At 39.5% G+C, this 23,365-nt stretch overlaps 1 pseudogene; it reads left to right on the top strand.

Annotated features, from left to right (window-relative positions):
* The first annotated feature begins 10,171 nt into the window (after positions 1 to 10,171).
* The window catches only part of LOC139711243 (uncharacterized), a 94,890-nt pseudogene continuing 81,696 nt past the window's right edge, over positions 10,172 to 23,365 (top strand).

Raw genomic sequence — 23,365 nt, 5'->3', positions numbered from 1 at the left:
GGTCAAAGGTCATAATGGTCAAGGTCAAATTCTAAAAGTTCACTATTTCCCCCATATCTCTTCCATGCCTGAAGGTATTTTCATGAAACTTAGTACATTCTACATTTATTGCCGGACAATGATCTCGTCGGATGTTTTGGATCATGGGTTCAAAGGCCAACTGTCAAAAGGTCAGGGTAAAAGGATAAAAATTACACCACTTACACTGTTTTCTTTATACCTTGGAAATGACTGAATGTATCCACTTATGTAGACCTACATGCATTATATCGTACAATGGTTCTGTATTTTAAGATTTAGGCCATCGGTCAGAGGCGAAATGAACATGCCAAGATTAACTCATTATTTTCCATAACTTGAAAATGGCTCAAATTATTGCAATGAAAATTGGAGTATTATTACCAGATGATAATCATTCACGTTTGCTCTGAAACTGTGGTTTCACATCGGCTAGATGTACTATTGTATAGGCCTATACCTTTTGGAAGAATAATGCGATATAGCATAAAGATGCGAAGTACAACAGTGGCAGAATAATATTTCTACTTTAATATTTCGTCTTCTTTTTTCATAGCCAAAAGTGATGCGGAGGTGGAGACCCTGAGAACATCCACTCACTCATACCAAAATACACTAACTCTTACATAATTAGACTAAAGCGATTTTGTCTTCTTCATCACTTTAAGTCTCCTGGTTTACTGTGCATTCTGTTTGCACAAAATATACAATAAAAGCATACGAAAAGAAATTGTTTTTCTACTGGTTACTGGTTTCAAGTGATCCTTATTTTCATGTACTATTGGCATACACTGCAGCCCCTTACTTTCAGTCTACCACCGATCTCGCCTGTTTCACCTCTACTCTTCTCCTCTGCGTTACTTCATGACAAACAAAAAAAAAGGTCTACCAAATACCACGTTAAGATGCTTTTAAGCTACTGCATTGGTCTTTTGGGGGGAATACTCTTCCCTATAGTGCTTTTCGGCCCTCGAGCGGTTTTTTCGTCACGGTTGTCTGTACAGTAATTATATTTCATCAGCCTCAGTTTTCCTTTTTAACTTGATCCTTGGGTAATTCGATATTTGGGCGAGGATTTGCCGGTCCGCCGCCCGCGTATTTGCCCTAGTCTGTGGCCCCTTGAGGGGTCGCAGTTTTATTGAACCAAAGAATATTGCACCAGAAACAACTTAAAAGCTGGGGGAGAATCCAAAAGGATCAAATAGAGTCCATCGACGAAAATTAAAAGGGCATGTCCCATTTTTATTATGCTATATTATAAATGCCACATTCGATCGATGGCATTTACCGCTATTAACTTCCCCCGTCCAAACAAATCAAACGGAATAATGGCTGGAATCTCATCGTTTGACGGAAGAGTTGATTTATGTTACTTTTATTGTTTGGGATTTTTCATTTTTCAATTTCTGTCTTATAAAATGTCCTCTTTGATCAAATTAGAAGTTGCCCATCTATTGCCTTACGATTCCAAAGTGATTAATTGATATTCATGGTACTCAACACCCCTGATGAAAAAAAAAAGAAAGAAAATCAGTTCACATTAATCTTCATGTCAACTTGTCTGTTCTTAATGGCTGTGATTTTATAGGCCTATTTTGTGATGTCAAAGGCAACCTGTTAACATAAGTTAGCAATGTTTTTGATTGGAAAAGACGACACATCACGATCCTCATGGCAGCGATTTGATATCAAATAGAAAAACATTCCTCTTCTCCCGTTATTGGAATGTTGGTTTCCCTTGTACCGCATTTATCTAGATGCTATTTTTATTTCCTTTTCATTATTGCAATCTTTGATCATTGCCCAAGGTGTCAAATAATTGTCAACTATCCGCCCAAATACCCACTATTGCCCAAGTGATTGATATTCCTAAAAAAAAAAAAAAGTTCACAAGTAGTGTCAGACTCCTTGATCTATCACATTATACTTCCCGTATTCAGCACGTGATGATTGTTTCGTTGTTGTTGTTGTTGTTGTTGCTGCTGTTGTTGTTGTTGATGATGATGATTTTTTTCCTTGTGTTTGTGACAATTTTCTGTATTCTTTTCCTGTGGTGCAATGGGTAAGATCACATGCTAAGTTTCTTCATTATTCATAGTAAATCTCTGTCTTCTTGATGTGTCGCTGAAGCGAAATTATTACTTTCTTTATTACTTTCAACCTTGATATTTATTGATTGTCTCGAAGACATTTTTGAATACATTTATGCGAAGTGTGGAGCCATTAATATGAGCGGGATGTGGAATACAGGCTTTTGCCACTTTCTTGCGTTAACGAAGTTTCAGCTGCCATATCATAGGCGGACAGAGGGAAGAAATACATCGTACATGTTGTCTGTAAATGATCGCTTGTGCTCGACACACGAAGAGGAAAACGAGAGCTTCCCCTCGAGTATCATCTCCAAGTGGGCAAATAGCCTGTTGTCCTAAGAATTCTTCTTCTTTTTGTTCTTCTTTCTTTGCCCTCCCACTTTCATGTACCATGTTAATCTGGCAAATCTTCCATGGACAGGTAAAGAAATGGAGGGAAAATGCACAAGAAAACGCTTAGAAGGCTTTTTCATTGTATCGGCACCTTTAAAAGTCAATCCTCGGAGTCCTACAATATTGTAGTCGATCCTCAAGGTGCTTTGACATAAAGCTGTTTTCTTTCCTTTCCCAGGAGGCGATCTTCTTTGGGAAGGGAGAAGGAAGTGATACTAAGCCGAAATGGAAACAGAATTCATGATTATAATAGACAGATGGACAGAAATATAGATTAGACTGTTAAATATAACAAATACAGGAGAAAAGAGAAGAACGATTAGACTGACGAAACTGGTCACATGCTGGTATGGATGAACAGATCGAGCGCTGAGAGTTCGAATGCTAAGTGTTATTGGCGATCACGCAAATCGATGTCAAACGCATCATCGCTTGGGCGCCTGTGAATGTTTATACAGATAAATGGCGCTATATAAATGCTACTTCATCATCATCATCATCGCCATCATCATCATCATTATCATCATCATCGTGATCTTCAACACTTGTATAGCCCATGGGTACATTCTAGACCTAGCGTCTTTCTCTCACAAAATCACTTGCTATCAACGCAAGAGAAGAAAAAGTTTCAGATTGACGTTTCAGATTGTGACGTTTCCAATCTCACTAAAATCATAAAACTGATAAAGACTACGAGAGTCTCGTTTAACACCAAACAAAACAGTTACCTGTTTTCCGGAACAAATAAACTGACCCATTTTTTATAATCATTTGTTTCAACATCTGCATTGCTATATAAAACAAAAAATAAAAGTTCTTTACTGCCAAACTTTGCCGTGGTTTTTCTATACTGTTCAATTAAATATCTTTGAAGGTTTTACACTGCATGCACTAAAGATGGACATTACATCACCATACCCAGATTACAATTACAATGATGTGCAAGTCTTTGGTCAAAACCAATACATCAGAAGATTTCATTAAGAGGTTTATCTAAGAGTATTTTCACATGCTAACATCTTGCACGCATACACTAAACCTCCGAATCTCCCAAGATTCGTCACTACTGCAAACCCTAAGGCATGAGGGCATCGCTCTTTTGTTTGTATACAAAAGCACCCAAATTGTGGAATAAACAAGAACAGTAGGACCCTATCATTCAGTATAATATCGTAGTAATAAATATGTAGCATGTTCAGTCTAAAATATTTTGTCGTTGTCCTTATTGTAGTCATTTCTATGCCAGTAGCCTTTCTAATGGCGTTAAAAAAAAATTGCCCAGGATTGTGGTTGTATTTTTGTTTCTTCTGCAAGGCATAGGTTAACGGGATGGTATAATTTTGGTTGAGATGGGGATTCAGGTTTTGACTTATTGCGAGACAATTAGACGCCACTTTTCAAAGAGCATTCAAATCTAAAAGATAATCAACGTTTATTTGATGAAAATCGGTTTTGAAACGGCTGAGATATTTCTAAAACCAACGAGGTCTCATAATAAAAGGTGGGACTCACCTTTTTTGAGGACCACTTTGTTTTGCTTTGCTTTGTTTTGCAAAGCTATATCATCCCTTTAACTTCCGCTGAGTTACTTTTTTTTCCGACATCACGGTCACCCACATTGATAAGGAATTCATGATCTATTCGGATGATCCTACACGTTGCCTCCTCTCTCTTGCTTTCGAGGTCATTCCATCTTTTAAATGGTTCACGCGGTTCCACCCTTTGACATGTTTTTAGGCAGTTCAAGACACTAATCGCTATTCTCACATCCACCATTTAGTGTGAATGGAGTAAGGTTTCGTTCGCCCATCCTCCCACTTTCTCAATTGTTGGACGGTTTCACTGAATAATATCTTGAGCATTCAAAAATGTTAATCGCTTTTTCCTCACCCAGTACGCAATGAGTAGAAAAGGTCCCTCCCCCATTCAGTTTATGCACCGTTTCACGGACAGAATATTTTCGGCGTATAAAAACACTAATCTTGTTTTTCCTATCCCATTGTAGAAAAGTTAAACTAAGGTTTCCTTTATCTATTCTCAAACTGTGCCAGCTTAAATGTTGAAAGTCTTCAGCAGAGAAAAAAAAAATACGTGAAACACAACTGAAATGTGTTACCACGTGACATATAGGGCAATGAACCAAAAGTGTATCATCAATGAATTCCCAAACTTCCATTTAAGAGAGTGAAGTGGAAGAAAATAAATCCGTGGGGCTCGAGAAAGGATTGTTTGTTGTTTGTTTGTTTGTTTGTTTGTTTGTTTGTTTGTTTGTTTGTTTGTTTGTTTGTTTGTTTGATGTCTTGGAGTTAATGTCTGAAAACGCTCAAGGTTCTTAACCCCTCCGAACCTATATATTTGGTTACAGATTATAACCCAAACACCAATAACTAGGGATGACATAATAGGACATAGGAGGTATATAATTATAGGCTTACTTTACAGGTTTGCAGTTACAACGGAAATAGAGAACTTAATGTAGAGCAAGCTGTGTAGATCGCTGTATATACTTTCTCTGCGGAGCCGGCAACATTTGTGGCCGCTCCTCCAATTCGGTTGTGTACCGCCAAACGATCAATATCGATTACGCGATACCATTTAGGCAAACTGGTCGATCGAAGCGAGGGCTTCCTTTACGATAATTAACGACCACTTGTCGAAGCGTTTACCAGCACTGATTGTGGGTAGGAATCGATCCTGTAAACATTAACGCGCGCAAATCCGGGTCCAGCTCATATAGCAAAGTGCATACGAGAGGTCGTCTGCGAATCATATCGTCCACACCTAAGGATGCAAAAACGTGACTTTAAGCAGCGGCGGGACAGAGAGAAAGGAAGATAGATAGATAGATAGATAGATAGATAGATAGATAGATAGACAGATAGATAAATAGATAAAAAGATAGATAGATAGATAGATAGATAGATAGATGGATGGATGGATAGATAAATAGACACATGAATAGAAAGATAGATATGTTGTATTTAATGTAAGTGTCATTGTTTTGTCATCTGTTATATGTTTGTATGTGCAGGGCCCCCAGGAAGAACAGTACCTGCCTACTTAAGGGGCTACCCTGTCGAAAGAGGACTAAAAAAAATAAATGAATTAAAAAAAGAGAAAGTAGATACAAATAGATAGTAGATAGACAGATAAATAGATAGATAGATAGATAGATAGATAGATAGATAGATAGATAGATAGATAGATAGATAGATAGATAGATAGGTTGATAAATATAGATAGATACACATGTAGATATATAGATAGTAGATAGATGGGCAGCCAGAGAGAGAGAGAGGGGGGGGGGGGGGGCGGGGAACTGTGTACTGTGTTTATTTGGGAGGGGATGTCAATACACTTATCTTTTTTTTTTGTCTGTTCCGTTGGCAGAGATGATTGTGAAAAGGTCAAATTAATAAAGATACTTACCTACGTAAAGACATTACCAGTTAAGGAAGGACAAGGATTTTCACTAGTAATATGGATCAGTTCTACCTTCTACACTTCCATCTTATTATACCACAGTTAATTTCACTCATCATGCTCATATACCTTAATGACAATTTCATCCATCCTCATCAAATTAAGTGTTACCACTTGCAACGGGATAGAAGTGTGTGGAGAAAGACGCTTTGTGCAATGCACACATACACACAATTAGAGAAAAATCTCTTGCTTTAATAATCTAAAGTCATTCAATGAAATTAGATTAATTCCATTCCATTTCATTTCGATTCAAACATAATGATTACAACATTTTAATGCAACAATAACACAACAATGTAATCTAGAGCCATTAATTAATCTAAAGCCATTCAATGGAATTCACACCAAAGTGCAGACTCAGTACCAACTTCTCCGTGCATGCCGTGAAGTTCCACTAGTATGGTCTTATTTACCCAGGTACCCTTTTGGTTTAAGCCGTGTTCTCCCAAATGGTCTTGTCATAAGCAGTAACACAGCCTAGTGAGATGCACTCATAGATATGCATCAAAAGCAAGTTTAAGAAAAGAGAGCAGAACATTTGCAATAAAGAAAAAGTTTAAGTGCCAGGTAACATCCGAACTCGAGATAGCATCTTTCCAAATCCAAAAGCAGGTTAAGTCTACCAAAGTGATGGGAAGGGGCATCAGTGTTGAATGTGTGCTCCGAAGTGATAGCAGTCTTGAAGATTGACCTATTCGTCATAAGCTTTATTGATGCAGGTCGAAGTTCAGAAATGCTAATGTAATTGACACTTTAAACTAATAAAAAAAAACTTGAAAGAAAGAAATAAAACATTACAAGACAATAGCAATTGCCTTGCACTGATATGCCCGCATTATGGAAGCGATGGGAAGGGACACTGGAGTTGAATTATGATTGAGCGGAAGGTAGGGGCTTGAAGAAGTGGAGCGATTTAATCAGAGATAAACAAAATCGCAGAATTGATTGAGTCATCCCCAACCAAATCCCTCTCCCTCCTGCAATGTGCATCCTCTGGGTTTTATCTGTCATAGCTCGGTGCAATATTGTAGCCATATTTCTCTTCCCCCCTTATCTCACACCCCGTTTAGATAGGAATCTCTTTCTCTAGATACGTCAAATCCAATTTCGGTAAGGGGCCCCCCGACCGGCTTGCGTGGCCCCAAAACCTGGATGCCCACACCGAGATAAGAAAGAGGGTTGAACGAGTTTGGCTGACTTGTGATGCGACTTGTTAGATGACCAAAATGCAGAGAGAGATACGGTAAACTGTTCTCAATTTTTCTCCCAAAGAATCATCGTCATATCGAGAAAAATGATAATTATATAGATCAGTATTGCGGCATAAATTTCACCTGGCATTTTCTTTGTAAGCAGGACACTGGGAAATCTCCAGTTGCACTAGACATGCTTGCAATATGTACATGTATTAATACTTGTAATTATTATGATAGCAGCTACTATAAATAGCTACTATCATAATAATTGCAAGTATTCAAGGACCTATGTCCTTGACTTTTCACGGTAAGAGAATAATGTGGATACGGCACAATAAGAATGCTTGAAAAGTGTCAATTACAATACATTCTTTGTAGTTATTATGAGTATATTCATCCTGTAATGTTATTATTATTATTATTATTATTATTATTATTATTATTATAACTTATTATTATTATTATCACCAATTATCAAGTGGCTGTAGTAGTGGCAGCAATGATGTTAGTAGTAAGCTTTTTTTATTTTTACACGTTTAATTCGTGACGGCACGTCATCAAACCTCCAGTTTGAAAATACAAAAATGACTAGTACTTGTTTTAAAATTTTAGACATGAACGAGAGCTGTACTTTATCATACACGCAAACTCCCGATTGTTTTCCTTGAACTTCCACAATAGAGCTTATGATATTTTCAGATATATTTCCTTTGAATTTTCACCCACTTTTTTATCACTCACTTCATCATTGCCCTCATATTCTGGATCCCTCAAATCTATCGCAAAGCCTTATCACCCGTTTTTGTTCAAAACATTTTACGGGGATCCACGCGGCTTCATCAGCTAGTGATTTGTGTAGACAGCCGTTCAGCTGCGACGAATCGTGTTTGGAAAACCGTTCAGTCATGCACTATAATACAGCACTGAAAAAAAAACCATCAAAATGGGGATCCGTATTTTTTGTGCATGCGTGAGAGATAGAGAGAGAGAGAGAGACAGAGAGAGACAGAGAGAGAGAGAGAGAGACAGACAGACAAACAGAGATTCTACATTCGAAAAGCATTGTCAAGCACAAGGCAGTTCCTTGATTGCGATTGGAAGAAACCAGATATCAGTATAGATAAATAAGTTACATAGATAGATAGATAGATTGATTGATTGGTAGATATAGATAGATAGATATAGATAGATAGATAGATAGATAGATAGATAGATAGATAGATAGATAGATAGATAGATAGATTTTGTTTCTTTGTTCTTCTCATTCTATGTCTACCCCTTTTTTCCTTCCACAACCCACTTCCCCTTACCCGTCTTCCTGTAGCTAAAACGATACTTTGTAAGACAAGATAATCGAGTGCATGTTTTCGAGTGCGCCACTCCGTACGCATTCAGCATTTTTCCGATTAAGATAACATAACGATATAGCTATAATGATCGCCATTTTTATTCACCTTTGTCTGGTGAACTTTAACCTGCTAAGTACTTGTACCATGTATTTGAATTCAGATTATTGCAGTCTAGCAACACAGGCGAATTGCCTTCTTTCTCTTCTCTGTTTTCACTGTTTTCTGGGTTCATCCCCGGTCAAATCCGCCTCCGCAAGGGCTAATCCTGGGTTTTCACAACATCCCGTCTCCATGGTAATGATACGCTGGTAAATGTCTCTTGTCTATACATCGTAAGGATGTCATCTCGTAGTCTATACTCTGTTACAAGTTTTCAGAGTGGGATTAAAGGGACTGTACAGTACTGGTTGAGGTAGGGATTCATGTTTTGAACATTCCTAAGTGAGATAATGAAAAGCCTCTTATGAAATATGAAAGAGCATAATTTTAAGAAGGATTCAACGTTTATTTGATGAAAATTGGTTTTCAAATGGCTGAGATATCCAAAAAAGTGCTAATAATAAAAGGCGACATGCCCCAACTTTATTAGTATCTCTTCGTTTCACCTTGTTTTTGGATATCTCAGCCATTTCAAAACCGATTTTCATCGAATAAACGTTTGATACCCCTTAGAACCGCATGCTCTTTGACATCTCATAGAGTGGTTTCAGAATATCTCACAAAACGTTAAAAGCTAAATCTTCACCTCGACCAGAACTGTACACACCCTTTAACCCATCTCTTTCCACACTGTGCAAATCTGGAGTGCATTGCTGTGCTGCGGTAACACTATACGTGTATCGATGAAGATCATCAAAAGAAAATGGGCACCCTCTATATCATATAAGTATGTAATCCACACAGGATCGAGGTGGATTCGAACCGAATACCTGTTATCTGGAAATCAGGACCCTTTTGCTTTTATCGCTTTCATTTTCTGTCTTTATTTTGAAGGGCGGCATTTTCAGGTTTGTCATGTTTCTTGTACCCTCATCCCATCATCATCTTTTTTCTCTCGATCACAAAACGTAATACATAGCAGCAAATTTAATGGAACATCGGCATAAAGAGAGAAAACGCCATGGATTCGATGAGGATAGAAAAGACGACCACTAAAAGTAAGGGGCTTAAGAGGTATACACCCATCTTACATAGAAGTAGATACAGTGTCCTTAATACACGCCTGTCCCAGTTTCTTCTCTCCTCTCTCTTCTTCTTCTCTCTTCCGCTTTTCATCTCTCGCTCTATCTCTCTTCTATCTATCTTTCTCATGATCTCTATACCGCCTCCATCTCGGCAATGTTTCTCTTGCTCTTCCTTTCTCTTCCTCTTTTTCTCTTCCTATATTCCACTACACCTCTTTTCACCTCCTCCTAAAACATCTCTATTCTTTTCTAACTATTATCTCTCTTCATCTACTTTATTCTTATTTTCTCTCTCCCTTCATCTCACTACATCTCTGTTCCTCTCTTACTAATTTCATCTTTTTCTTTCTTTTTTCACTATGATTCTCTCTTCCATTCCTCTCTTCTTCTCTGTCCCTCTCATGTCCTCTCTCTCCCGCCTCCATCTCGACGACGTTTCTCGATCAAATGTCAATATGTCGGAGGATTGTCGTTCGTCAGGGGCGAAATTCTTCTCCGCGGCCATACAGCTACAAGTGTCGGAATGCGAAAGCAATCCGTCTGGAAGTGGGAGAAGTGGGTTACCATCCAATGTCAAGTGTGTTAGAATCCTGCGTGACTTTGACATTCCTCCTGCTTGCGTGCCCCTCCCCCCCCCCCCCTTTCACCTGCCCCTCCCTCTCCCTATTATTCCCTTTTTCTCTTGAGAATTAAAATGTTTTGAAAATGTTGCCGTGACTTAAGAAAGGGGCATCCTGTTTACTTGATGTGCTTTAAATCATTGCAGTGGAGAGGGAAGACAAAAGGATTGAGGCAATCCCTGGGAGACGGAAGGAGAATGCACAACTTTGACATTGTTTCAGAAGCCTCTTACCTTACATGGTCTGATTACCCCATACTTTTAGTGGTCGTCTTTTCTATCCTCATTCACTATACGTGACGTTCAAATAATAAAACCAGCACTGACTGTCGGGCGGAAGCTCGCTGGTCTTGTGGGTAAGACACTTGTCCGGTGATTAGGAGGCCGTTGGTTCTACTCCAGCCAGAGTGTGTGTGCCCATGATATTTTTTTAATCACATGGCTACTACTGAAGCACTGATTAATTTAGTTCGTATGTACTTCAATATAGGGCAATTCGTCTATCAGTTGCAATGCATGACTTTATCTCTTTATGTCTATGTTCAGTTTACTATCAATTAAGTTTTGGGATAGAGAGAAAGAGATAATGACGAAATGAAGAGACGAGATCCATAGCAAAACTGACCAACAGTGCACTCCCCCCCCCCCCCCCCACACACACACACACAAATGATAATGGGAAAAGCATGATGGACTATTAAAATATGATTTTCTCTTTATGAAATTTCCGGGAAAGATGCTGCATCATTTTGTGAGCTGTGATTTGAGAAATATACTAATGACAAAGGATATAATTGTCATTAGAGAAACTGACGATGAAGTGGTATAAAAAAAAAAATGTTATAGAAAGAAAACTAATGATGAAATAATTGATTTTGTAAAACATTACAACATTCCGGGTTTCACTTCGAAATCATTTTGTAATCCATTTGCTATCGCAACAGGAAGTGACAGACAGAAATAATTAAAGTAGATGATCAAGTTAAGCTGAAAATATAGATGGGTTTTGCATTTCAGTCACGGCAGGATTTTGATTATCAGCCGCTGAGTTACGCAAAATTGTGTCCAAACCGTGAAGAGGGAGGGTAACATTCTGAGAACGGAAGCAACTCAATCTTGTAAAGTGCTCTTATTTTCCGCCACGTTTCGAAAAGATGGCACTTGTCACGCGCAAAACTCCCACCAGACAAGGCATAGAAAAAAATAACTAATGCTCTCCAAGCCAGGTTGGATGTCGAACAAAACTTCGTAATTTGATTCAAACTGTGTTTTATTTCTACATTCTTTTTACACGAAAATAACACAAAGCCATTTCAACATGTTATTGAGAATTCATAGATTATATTCCAAATGAAAAAAAAAAAACTTACTGAGTAATTATTTATTCTTCTAACTGCGTTGTCGTGCATCAGCATTGAATGTCATCCTTATCTTACAATGATGTGACTTTGATGACATGAATAGCCGGTATCTCTTCAAAACTAAACGTATTTATTAGCTTTATTATTCTTATGGACTAGAATGGCATTTTTACTCTTTAGGTACATATAAAGTGGTCTAAACTGTGCTATTAGAATTATTAGGGGAAAAACACGCACACACGTAAAATCAAATAAATGCGAGACGTGGCTGATCGAAAGATTATTTTAGAAATGTGATGAAGAAAATGAACAAGAAGGAAAAGAAGAAGAAGAAGAACGAAAGAAAGAAGAAGGCAAAAGGAAACAGGATGAAAAGAAAATAAAAGAAGAGGAGACGAAAGGAGGAGAAAATGAAAACGAAAAGGGGAGGTGGGCATGTGAACACGGAGACCTGACGCGACGCGAGAAAGGTGGGAAAGTTACGAAAGAATCTCGGTCATGCATGTCCCTAGCGACAACACGTTCTGCGCAGCAGGAGAGCGAGATCTCTGCAGATTTCAGAGTGAAGATTGAGAGAACGATTGCGGGCCACGGCACGCTCGCTCATAAAAAAGGGGGATATGACCGTGATCATGTAGAAATTAAAAACACAACAGGATAAACACTCTCAGTATGTTCATATTATGGACAAAATCTGTTAATGGAATCGAAGTTGTACACAAAGTTTTTACTTTCATTCATAACCGATGTTTCTGCAAACTATCTAGGCATTGTACCATCAACTGGGCTCATAAAGAGCATGATATTTTTCAAGAATACCAGCTTTGAAGCAATAAGAATATTAAGATGATGATTTCAACCGAGACTATTCAAAGTATCTTTGTCTATGTGGTCATTTGTCACCAGTTTAATAATGCCAAGTCTCGTGAATATAACAGTATAAACCGAATCATGATGTGTTTTTTCGATGTATTTTGACGTGAAGTGTATTATTCTAGTTTTCTTACTCGTAACGCCATTTCAAAAACGTGTTAGCAATGCTGGCAGAAATCCCTATGTCCGCTTGGAGCTATAGGACTGGAACGTTATGACGCCATAGCAAGTATAACCTCGTAACGAGCTATTCCTATCTACCAAGACATATACACGATGTATTTCAATGCATGAAATACGCTTTGCTTTGTGATTTGTTGCTATACCAGGCAGACCTCGGGCAAGCCTTCTAGTTGTTAGTAAAAGTCTTAATCATGAAGTTTTAATGTTAGTTTATTGATAAAAGTCTCAGTCATAAAGGTATATAATCATGAAACGTTAATGTTAGTCAATTGATGTAGTCATCCGCTTAAATCGCTTCTCATCTTTCATGCAGTTATCGCACAGCTCCTGGTCATACAGGCGGCCAGGACTGGAGGCCTGCGGAGTCCAGACCTCGCTGGACCGACGTGGGGACCTGGCACGGAGTGCAGAAGAAGGCTGCGGAGGCTGCAGGGCGGTCAAGGCATTGAGGCTGTCACGCCTCCAGATCTCCATGGCGACTGGGTGTCCAGCAGGTAAGGAGCCCCGGTGCTATGCATTACCTTCGATGAAAGGGTTACAGTTCCTCGTGATGTAATGATTATGGCGGGAGCTGGTCCCCTTGCAAACAAAGGTTCATTGTAGCCTGAAGATGACGAATCCCAAAGTAAATGTGTGTTATTGAATTTCATTCATATTGATACTTAAAGATGTCTCATAGAGATTTGTTTTCAAGCGACTTGAAGAAATCAACTGATAACGAAGAAAGAAGAGTAAAAGATTTGATTTGATCGTATGGTTTTTCATTGCCATAAAGAAGTAAGATCACTGCAATGTGTTTTTCATTGTCAATTACCTTATGCTATGAATGTCTGCTGTCATCTTAGTCATACGATCTTACAGATTAATCCTAAGATGGAAAAGAGGGCGACAACCACAAGAAGGGATTACAATTCTTAAGATAATTATCAATAAGTGTGCCTACCGTAATAAAATGATGCATTTAAAATGAAATTGATTTGATGAATGGACTTGTAACAACGAACAAGGATATGAATCGAATGCTATAGGAATCTCTAGTTTCTCAGAGCTTACTATGATGCCGAAGTTTGATCTGGAAGTCTTCATGCAGTAGCTAATATGCCTACAGCCATCTAAGCCCAGGTTTTAACACATACACGACATAGTTCGGTTCGGAAGAGAGAACCATGCAGGACTACCGATAAACACATCAATTTCAAATCGTTCTTTCCCTCTTAAAGCCACTAATGTTGCCAACAGGTGTCCCTGCCTGTAGGCAGACGGTGATTGCCAGATGCAAACATGTCTCATTAATCATTGTCTAGGGGACTATAATCCCTGTTATTACCGCAGAAGGGTAGTTGGGACATTCACCTTCTGAAATAGTTTTATTTTTCCCTAGTGAAGAGCGAGGAAATGCGAAGGAATGTTTAAAGACGATCATGTGATTACTCGCGTACCAGCGTTGCGTGTTATAGTTTGAAATGGAATCACACAATCAACAAGTGGGTAGAAAACAAGACAGATACAGATAATCGTCACTGATTATTGTAACCATCAAATCTTCATTACCAGCTGCGTAGTGTGGCATGTAGAAAGTAACGTAGGACCAGGGAGATGGAGGAGTTCCACCTACCTGGTAGGACAAAAGCAATAGACACCCACTGTGATTGTATGAAAGGGCGTAACGAAATATCTGTAGTTTGAAATTTGGCTGTTTAAGAGTAGCTTTAGTATCACTGTTATGACCGGTTTCTTCACTCTGTATGCTGTTGGTCAAATCATGGCGTGCCGCCTCCTTGGTCAATATGGAACTTAATGGATACCCATATGGCCACACCCACTCGAAGGACATGTCTCAAAATACTCGTCCATGCGTTCTTCTGACCATTGTGTTTTTGTGTGGATTTCAATACATGTATACCTTCTCCGTCATTTGCGGATGACATAAGGACAGATCATTTCAATTATGGCGGATGAAGATGATCTGTGCGAGACTAGTGTACAGGAAGGAGGATGGCATTATCCGGAAACGTGTGCTCCAGGATTAAGTCCGTTTTGAGCGAGCGGTATGCAGGCGATCCTCAGGCACAAATTCTAGGTCAGGGGTGTGATCGAGGGGCTGGTATCTCACTCACAGGCTATGGCGCAGCCCGCCTCTTATCCCAAGTGATCAGCCAGTTTTGATCGCGTTGTGGCCGGGGTGATGACTGAGGTTTCAATAGCTGCATGCACGCATTCCACATCGCTGACATCTCAGCTGAAAATAGTGGGCAAAAATTGTCGGCATTTGAGTTTAGCCAAACCACTTCCCATAACATTAAAGTTGCGTCGGAAGTGGTACAGTGTTCATAAAACATGTAAAAAGGGAATTGAATTTTCTGTTTCATACTTCTGCTTAAGATAATATATCTAAAACTAAAAAGGGGTAAGGAAGGCTATTAATCGTAAGAATCGCACGAAAATACTTAAAGTCTACAAACAGAAAGACTTTTAGGTAATACACAATTCAAATTTCATTATGACGTCAATCCTTTGATTGTAAATGGTATTTTGTATGAATGATAGACAGAAATACATGCTATCGATATGAAGTGAGATTACAGCTGTTGGAAAACAAAAACTAAGTCTACTAGTCGTACTACGCTTTTCACATTCTTCTTTCCTTTTTGTTGTAAGAAACTGAAATCAGAATCAGGCTGCATGGTTCTCTTGGGTTTTGGCATGCACTTCTTCTAAAGTTGTGTTTGCGAAATATAATGAGGATTATTTGAGCATGGCAACTAGAGTGAGCGATGAGCACGCTTTGCGACTAGTGATGAAAGGATGATGAGGGTGTTTGTGATGTATTGGGAAAGGTGCCGGACCTCACACAGCATTGTGATCCTCTTCTGATCTACCAGAGGTCGGTTTGGGAGACCTGTTGGCCCTCCCCGCTCTGGAATCTGCACCCATTTCTCTACACCCACCGCTCCTCAAGAGTCAAGGATGTAGACCCGATGAAAGATGGCCGTGGAGCGAACAATAACAGTAAATCAGGAATGGAGTTGATGATTTATATTTGCCCCCATTATAGGCCAGCTTCGTGCCGATCTGTCATTTTACTGAAAGGCAATCAACATCAACACCGCATCATACCACGCACTTGGGTTCATCTGAGCATATAGCTCAGCCCGTTATCTGAGCTTCTGCCAAACTTAATATCCCATGGCTAAGTTTATGCAAACAGTAACATGATAACAGCAATTTCGTTCTTTTTTTCCATACCGTCCTTCAGTAATCAGTAATTTAGTTGGCATCCATTATTAAAGGAAGTTGATAAAATTATGCCCCCAACCATACACATGTATGATAGCCTATACACGACGCTTGTGAAGAGATGAACGCCACATCTCGTAATCTTACAGCACTTTCCGATGTTCTCAATCTTCAATATTGTGTCTGACGCCAAAACGTCGGCAACCAGAAACCTTCAGATGGTATTTGTTTTGTCACTACTTTTCATCGTTTTTTAAGGAAAAATTCGAAATTTATGATTTCTTCCCGAGACAATCGTCAGTACTGCATGTTCATATGGCTCAGGGAATATTTCCTGTTTGTGGCCATCCTTAAAAAACACAGAAAGAGATGCTGCGATGAAGCCAATCCTCTCCACTTCTCCCGATAAGAATCTTTAGTCTCCTCCGGTTTCTGTAGCTCTCTCTCTCATATAGATAAATTGGCCTTCTTGCTTAACCCTTTTCGTGTCACTGATTTGGCCGAAGGGCATTTGTGATATATTGCTACTTTCTTTGTGTGCGCTGTGACGGGCAAACATATTATTATTGAGCTTCAATATAGCGACGTGACAGATTGCATGACATTTTTATTCGCACCATATTTTTGCATTGCGTTTTCACCAGTTATGTTTTCGCTGTTGGTGAATTGAACTAAAGTACTGATTACTACATGGCATAAGATGCAGTACAATACATGCGGACAAAACAATAGGTCCTAATCAGTAGACGGAAAATATGTTCGATAGAAATATTGGGCCGAAGTGAATTAGAAACACTGCTCTATTGAAGATATCATCCTCTCTTTTAAGGTTGCGTTTTTTTTATACATATATATATCGCGTCGATCACATGTTGGCAAATTACATCATTCAGCTTTATAAATGTCCTCGCCCCCCCCCCCCCCCGCCCAAATACCTTTTTCGAATGAAGATAGTTATCACGTGTCACCCTTGCAGCCGGCGATGGCGATCTATCAATTTGAATCCGAGTTAGAGACAATTTACTTTAATCTTCCTCTACTTTTAAGAGCTCCTGGTTCATTAGAAGGATGAGAATGAGAATCCTCGGTATCCCTTCTTATTTTCACCACTTCACGTGTGGCGTTAAATCTCAAGTAACAAATTCAAAAGATCGTCTGAAGTTATGAGTATATGGTAAGGGTCGTGCAAACGATATTTCATGGCTCGACTGAGAGCTAGAGCGCACTATCTCGTGTCAGATGAAGCAGTGCGGTAGAGTCGGATGCAGTTGTCATTGATATGAAACAATGATACCCAATCCTCCATCCACTGTGCATGTTAGCTATACCGATGAATTCAAACCTTGGCGGAGAACCGATTAGCTAAGATGTCGGAAACCCAGACCAGTAGTATGTAATGAAGTACTAAATCGCCCCAGGATCATTCCAACGCCAAAAACTGAGAAAAATACGAGGTTATATTCTCAACTTGTATCCACCACCATGTCTTGAAATTAGTTCAAGATTTTAACGTACACTAGGCAATGGTAAGAGTCAGACGGTGAACCAAAATGTAATAGATTGCATACGCGCCACAAGTATGCATCCAAGAATCATCTAAGAATTAGGTGGCACTTGTTGAGTTCGAATCTATATTGCTTAGGTTGTATATTGTTTATATTCAATTTATCTATATATGCTTGACTCATCCATGTATCTGTTATTATGATCGATATTCGTACAGCATCAGCAAACTAACTTTGTGATAATAAACGCGTTCAGACTTGTCGCAGGAGACTCCCATACAGTTGGTGTTTCTACTCTAGTAGAATAGATTTTGTTCCTATTTTCCCATTCGATAATAACACGCATTCGTCACTTCTTTCACTGCCCCGTCTCATACCCCTGTTAAATCAGAGTAGGTTAGTTTGTTGTATCTGGTGACAATGTAACACCGCACGATGAATAGTGACTGAGCAACAATTAACCATAAGATATCTGATCGCTTCGTAATCTCAAAAGAAAAGAAAGAAATATATGACCTGAAGTAGCCTCTGAACGCACAGGCCACCTGAAATGAGCTTCATGTTCGCTCCCCAGCCGAAGTTAAAACTCCTATTCTCCATGATCGTACATAACAGTGCTCACCCAATTTTCTTATATCCCTGCATGTCTCTTCATATTTTCTCATGTGAAGCATCATTTTGTCAAGTAAAGCGACTCTTTTTCGGAAACTGCATGTATCACACGGTGTGATATATATCTCCCTCTCCCTCTCTCTCCATCTCTCTCTCTCTCTTTCTCTCTCTTTCTCTATCTATCTATCTCTATCTATCTATCTATCTATCTATCTATCTATCTATCTATCTATCTATCTATCTATCTATTTATCCATCCATCTATCTATCTTTCGGGATGGCCTGTACTCTTCTATAATCTCCTATTTTTTAGGTAGAATACTTCCCAGAGAGATTTTGAAGAGCCACGTAAATACTACAATATCTCTGACAGGTCTACTGGAATTGATCCTTCGACAATCCTTTGATCAACTTGACAAGACGCTCTCCTCTGCATTACAACTTTAACAAAAGCTCTGACAGATATTGTTCCCAAGTGTTCGTCGCTTTTGACACCGTCAAGCATTTTTAGCGCAGGAATAGAATAGACTAAGATCACAAAGCTCTCATCTCAACAAAGATGCACATATTCATTTTAGAGCTGCATTCAACTTGTTGGCATCATGACCTGTAGGGTATAATTGACTGAGTGGAAAATGGAGACATCAGATTTTCTACTTGTACGCACAATTGACTTGAAAATAACTCCTTTTAATGCTACTTAAAAGGCCCGATCAAGCTTCCATGCATCCGAGTGCGAAGACGCACAGACACGCACACATTGCACACATGAAGTGGAGTTTACTATCAGAAAATTATGTTGTGATGAAGAGTTTGAGTTATCATATTGAATTGTATGACAGTTACTCGCGGATCAATTAAATTCACACACACACGCACACCCTCACACACACACACACACACACACACACACACGCACACACACACAAACACACACTCACACGCACGCACACACATGCAGAACCACACTCAAAAATCTGAAGCAACACTTCGCTGTTTGATAAGACGAGAGTTGAACGCTGATCACAATAAATCATCGGTCAATGTCCAACGTGTCTGTCTTGAGACGACGTCGCGTCGTTTTGAATGATGACGTCGATGTGACCGTCCAATCCCTGTCTATCAAGAGAATAATATGTCTGATTTCCTTGTCGAACTGAACTTCAACGATGGCTGGTTTCAATCGAGGAGATAAAACTCTATACCTTGAAACAGAACAGGCCATAGTGTGTAAAAGATTCTTCCAAAAACGTTATCCTTTATCATGTTTATGAAAAGAGTGTGTAATCTAGATAGACAGGCACACCTTCGCATAATCATATACCCTAATATCACCGAGTCCGTGCATATTTAGACAAAGATTCTAATTTCTCGTAATCAAAACAGCCTGTCAATTCAACGAACGGTGGAAATGATTGAAGATCACTCTTAATCACACTGAAATAAGATGTTAAATTAACACGAGCAGGATGAAGGACAAACTACCAATGGTCATTTGTATGATACAAAATTATGTTTTCATTATACTTCTTCACAATGTGTACAAATATAAGCCATGAAAAGACAAAAGAATTGTGATGTGGAAGATCAGATGCCCACTTCACTTATTTGTTTGTTTGTTTGTGGTTTTTTTCTCACTGTAAAGATTTGCCACATGTTACCGCACATGCTAATCACAACTTGAAGAATGAGTCACTTCGCCTAAGATCATTGTGTGTTTTTTTTTTCTGTTGAGTTGTGTTCTGCCTGTTATATGTTTAAATAAACTTAAAGGCATGAAGAAGGCGACAAAATTGTATCGCATCATAATTAGTATATATGTAGCTACAATGGCTTAATGAAATACGGCTATAAGTCACGTGGTTCACATTTCACAGCCTTGCAATCCAACGTCCCCAGAAAGTCAAAGTGTTGGAGGTGTGTCTACAATATAGAGTAACAAAGCACTCTACGCGAATCACGCTGCAACATGATGTATCAGCTGCATTTTGAATACAAGAAAGAGAAGATTCGACCTATTTTCTTTCTTTTTTCATCATGCGATAGCTTTCTACGGAAGTTTTGATCATTTGCAGTGGAACCCATCGGGGTAGGGAACCTCCGTTCTGTGAGTTAAAAGAGGGTGATTTATCCGGGCGACAATAAATTGTGAAAAGCAGGCTTGATCGATATGGTGCCTAGATAAGGTCTGCGTATAGACTTTAAAAAGCAAGTCACGGACCATTGAGTTACCACTCCATGTGAAGTACGGCCACTCCGATAAAATAGAAATGTAAAACGATAGTGATAGATTGATAAAGTGAGGAAGAAATATGGAAAATATAGTGGAAACACACACACACACACACATACACAAAAGGAATGACGACAATCTCTTCTATTTGTCAGTTGTTGTTCTTTCTTTCTGTAATCATCGTCCTATAATGTAGGATAGGTATCGAGGTTCGCTTTTGAAATTATGAATGGTGGCTTGTTACTCGAAGAGAGTAGGAGCGACGATTATATGAGATAAGAAAAAGATAGAAAAATATGGAGAGAAATTTCATAGAACGTTATGCTATTGACGTTAGAAGAAGAAACACTTTTTAATTTAAGTATACTGACATAGATTACAATGGAGAGCTGATGACATCACTTGGCATCAGGTTGCCCTTCCTTTCCGTAGCTATGGTAACATATAACACGACACTGATTTGTTTTCGCCTCCTTCATTCACTTGTCTATGTGTGAGTCAGTGATTGGATGAGGGATGTAGAAGAACACGGGTCATCCTACGAGCTCGACACCCACGAGTCATGCAGCTCACGAGTTCGACATTGAAACAAAGATCCATAAGTCACATAGCCCACGAGTCATAGAGCCCACGAGGGTGACAATAGGCAAAAAAGACTCATCGTTCGACACAGGGCAAAATACACATGTAAGCCCGATGAGCTCGACACTAGGCAAACAAGGCCAACGAGATCGACACTAGACAAAAAAGGCCCACGAGCTCGACACTGCATACATTAAGGGCAGTGATGTAATGTAGGTCTCGTGGGCCTTTTTAGTCTAGTGTCGGTCTTGTGGGTCTTGTTTGCCTAGTGTCGAGCCGGTAGACCTTACAGCCTGTGGGCCTTCAATTTTTTAGTTGATGTCGAGCTCATGGACCTAGTTCACTTAGTGGTTAGCTCTTAGGCTGTATGATTCGTGGGCTGTATAACTCATGGGCTGTGTGATTCGTAGTAATTATTGTATGACTCGTGGGTGTCGAACTCGTGACGTACATGCGGTTGTTTTTTTTCTTCCCAATGTCGCCGAAGGGAAATAGACTACTGCATCTATAGGAGAGTAATATCGTCATCGCCGTTGTTAGTATTTGAGTGCATCGATCATAACACTTTAAAGTCCTCACACGTAAAGACAAACAGACAAATAAGATAACAAAATAATGTGAGATTGCGTAGCTATAACTTGTGACAAAAAGATACTGCTAACTTGGAGATTAGAATCCGTAATGAAAGTACACGTTATGCAAGTACACAGTAGATGGAGCAAGGTAATGCACTATTAATATGATATCAGCCTTTGAAATGAGGACATCGCAAGGGACTACCAGTTGCATAAAAACAACGACAGCAAAAGAACAAAAAGCTCGGTAGTATCCCGCCACCCATCTCGGAAGCGGCTTGCAGGTCAGACACCTGGAAGAGTTCTATAATGTAAGAAGAAGAGATGAGGAGGAAATGTGGACCAGATGATACTGATGGAAAGCAAATAGAACACAGCCGGCATAAATTTGATAAAAGGGCCATAGACGTTGGCCGGAACGGCTGCAGTCATTTGCGAAGTGGCCTGTAAGAACCACGAAACCACGAGTATGTGTGTGCGTGATGATGCGCGCGTGTGTGTGTGTGTGTGCGTGTGTGTGCGTTCGTGTGCTGCACTAGCAAGATAATCTGCTCAATTTCTGATAAGGGAGCACTTATGTATTAAGTGTGCCGACTTCTACTTTTGCTTTCATTATCATGCTTACATTGTTTTTTTCACTAATCTCCAGGAAGAAAATGCTGTATTGCATACACATTTATCAGTGTCTAGATAATGTCTTGCCGAAAAAGAAACATAAAACCATGGAAAGCAGATGGTTGACTCTTTAAAGCGCGGCGTACCGTGTTGACTTTAATGCGCTGCAATATATGGGCTTTCATCAATATATTCTTATAGATTGTAAGAAAGAAAAGCAGCCCGTGCACATTTCTTCATGCTTATTTCTCTGTTTTAGTTGTTTTGTTTGTTTGTTTGTTGTTATGGCAGAATGTTTAATCTCTGCACGTATGTAAATCGGCTTAATCCTTATAAAATATATGTCATCTTCTACAATTGGTCCTAAAATCCCACCGCGCCTCTCAACGTTTCGAAAAGTTTATTACCTCTATAGTGTCCACACCTATACAGGTGATATAAGAAGTCATTTCAACGTACATTTGCCCTTCCTCTCTCCCCCCCCCCTCCCCTTTTCTTTCTTCTTTTTATCCTTCTTTTCTTCTCATTTGATTTCTTCTTTACCTCCCCCATTTTTCCTTCTTCTTCCTTTAAGTCCCACTCCACATTCTCCTTCTTTTCTTCCTCTTAATTTTGTGGATGCGTGGAGCTGTCAGAGTTCCCTCGTCGTCAACGTCTCGTCTGCACCGGTCTCCCGGTGAATCCCGCCTCGCTCATCGGAGGCGTCCTTTGAACGTGACCTACTTTGACCTTGGAGGTCCTAACGATTTAACGATTGCTTTCCCATTCCTCCGTGTAATACTCTACCTTCGGTCCACCGTTCCCCCGTCGTCCATCAACTGAGTTGCCTCTGACCTACAAGTGTTGAAAAGAAGCCCTTTTTTTCCTCTCGAGACTCCTGCATGGCCACGTACGACTGAATAGGTGTCTGACGGTTTACGTTTTCCCTCACAGCTTAGACCCTCTATAAAAAACAAGAAAACAACAACAACAACAACCTTGTCCCCACCCCCCCCCCAAAAAAAAAATCCAAAAGTTTGAAAAAGCGAGTGAAGAAGAAAACGCGCCTGTAGAGCCATTGGAAATGCACAGTGTATGTGCTGTTGTAATAGAACATTCTCTTCCCATATAGTTTGTGTTGGGTACATTTTTTTTAAATTGGAATCACACTATAGACTGTAATTAGCAGAACATGTCTAGGGCCTATATCCTACGTGAAGTTTGTTGTGCAGTTACGGAGAAAATCTACAGATACCATGTCTGTAGATACCCTGT

Source organism: Diadema antillarum, unplaced genomic scaffold (genome assembly GCF_040938485.1).
Source record: "Diadema antillarum isolate AM-2024a unplaced genomic scaffold, OU_Dant_1.0 seq00001629_RagTag, whole genome shotgun sequence".
In the NCBI taxonomy this organism is placed as follows: Eukaryota; Metazoa; Echinodermata; class Echinoidea; order Diadematoida; family Diadematidae; genus Diadema; species Diadema antillarum.
Note: the sequence above shows the minus strand (reverse complement) of the source record. Positions and strands in the feature narration are given on the sequence as shown.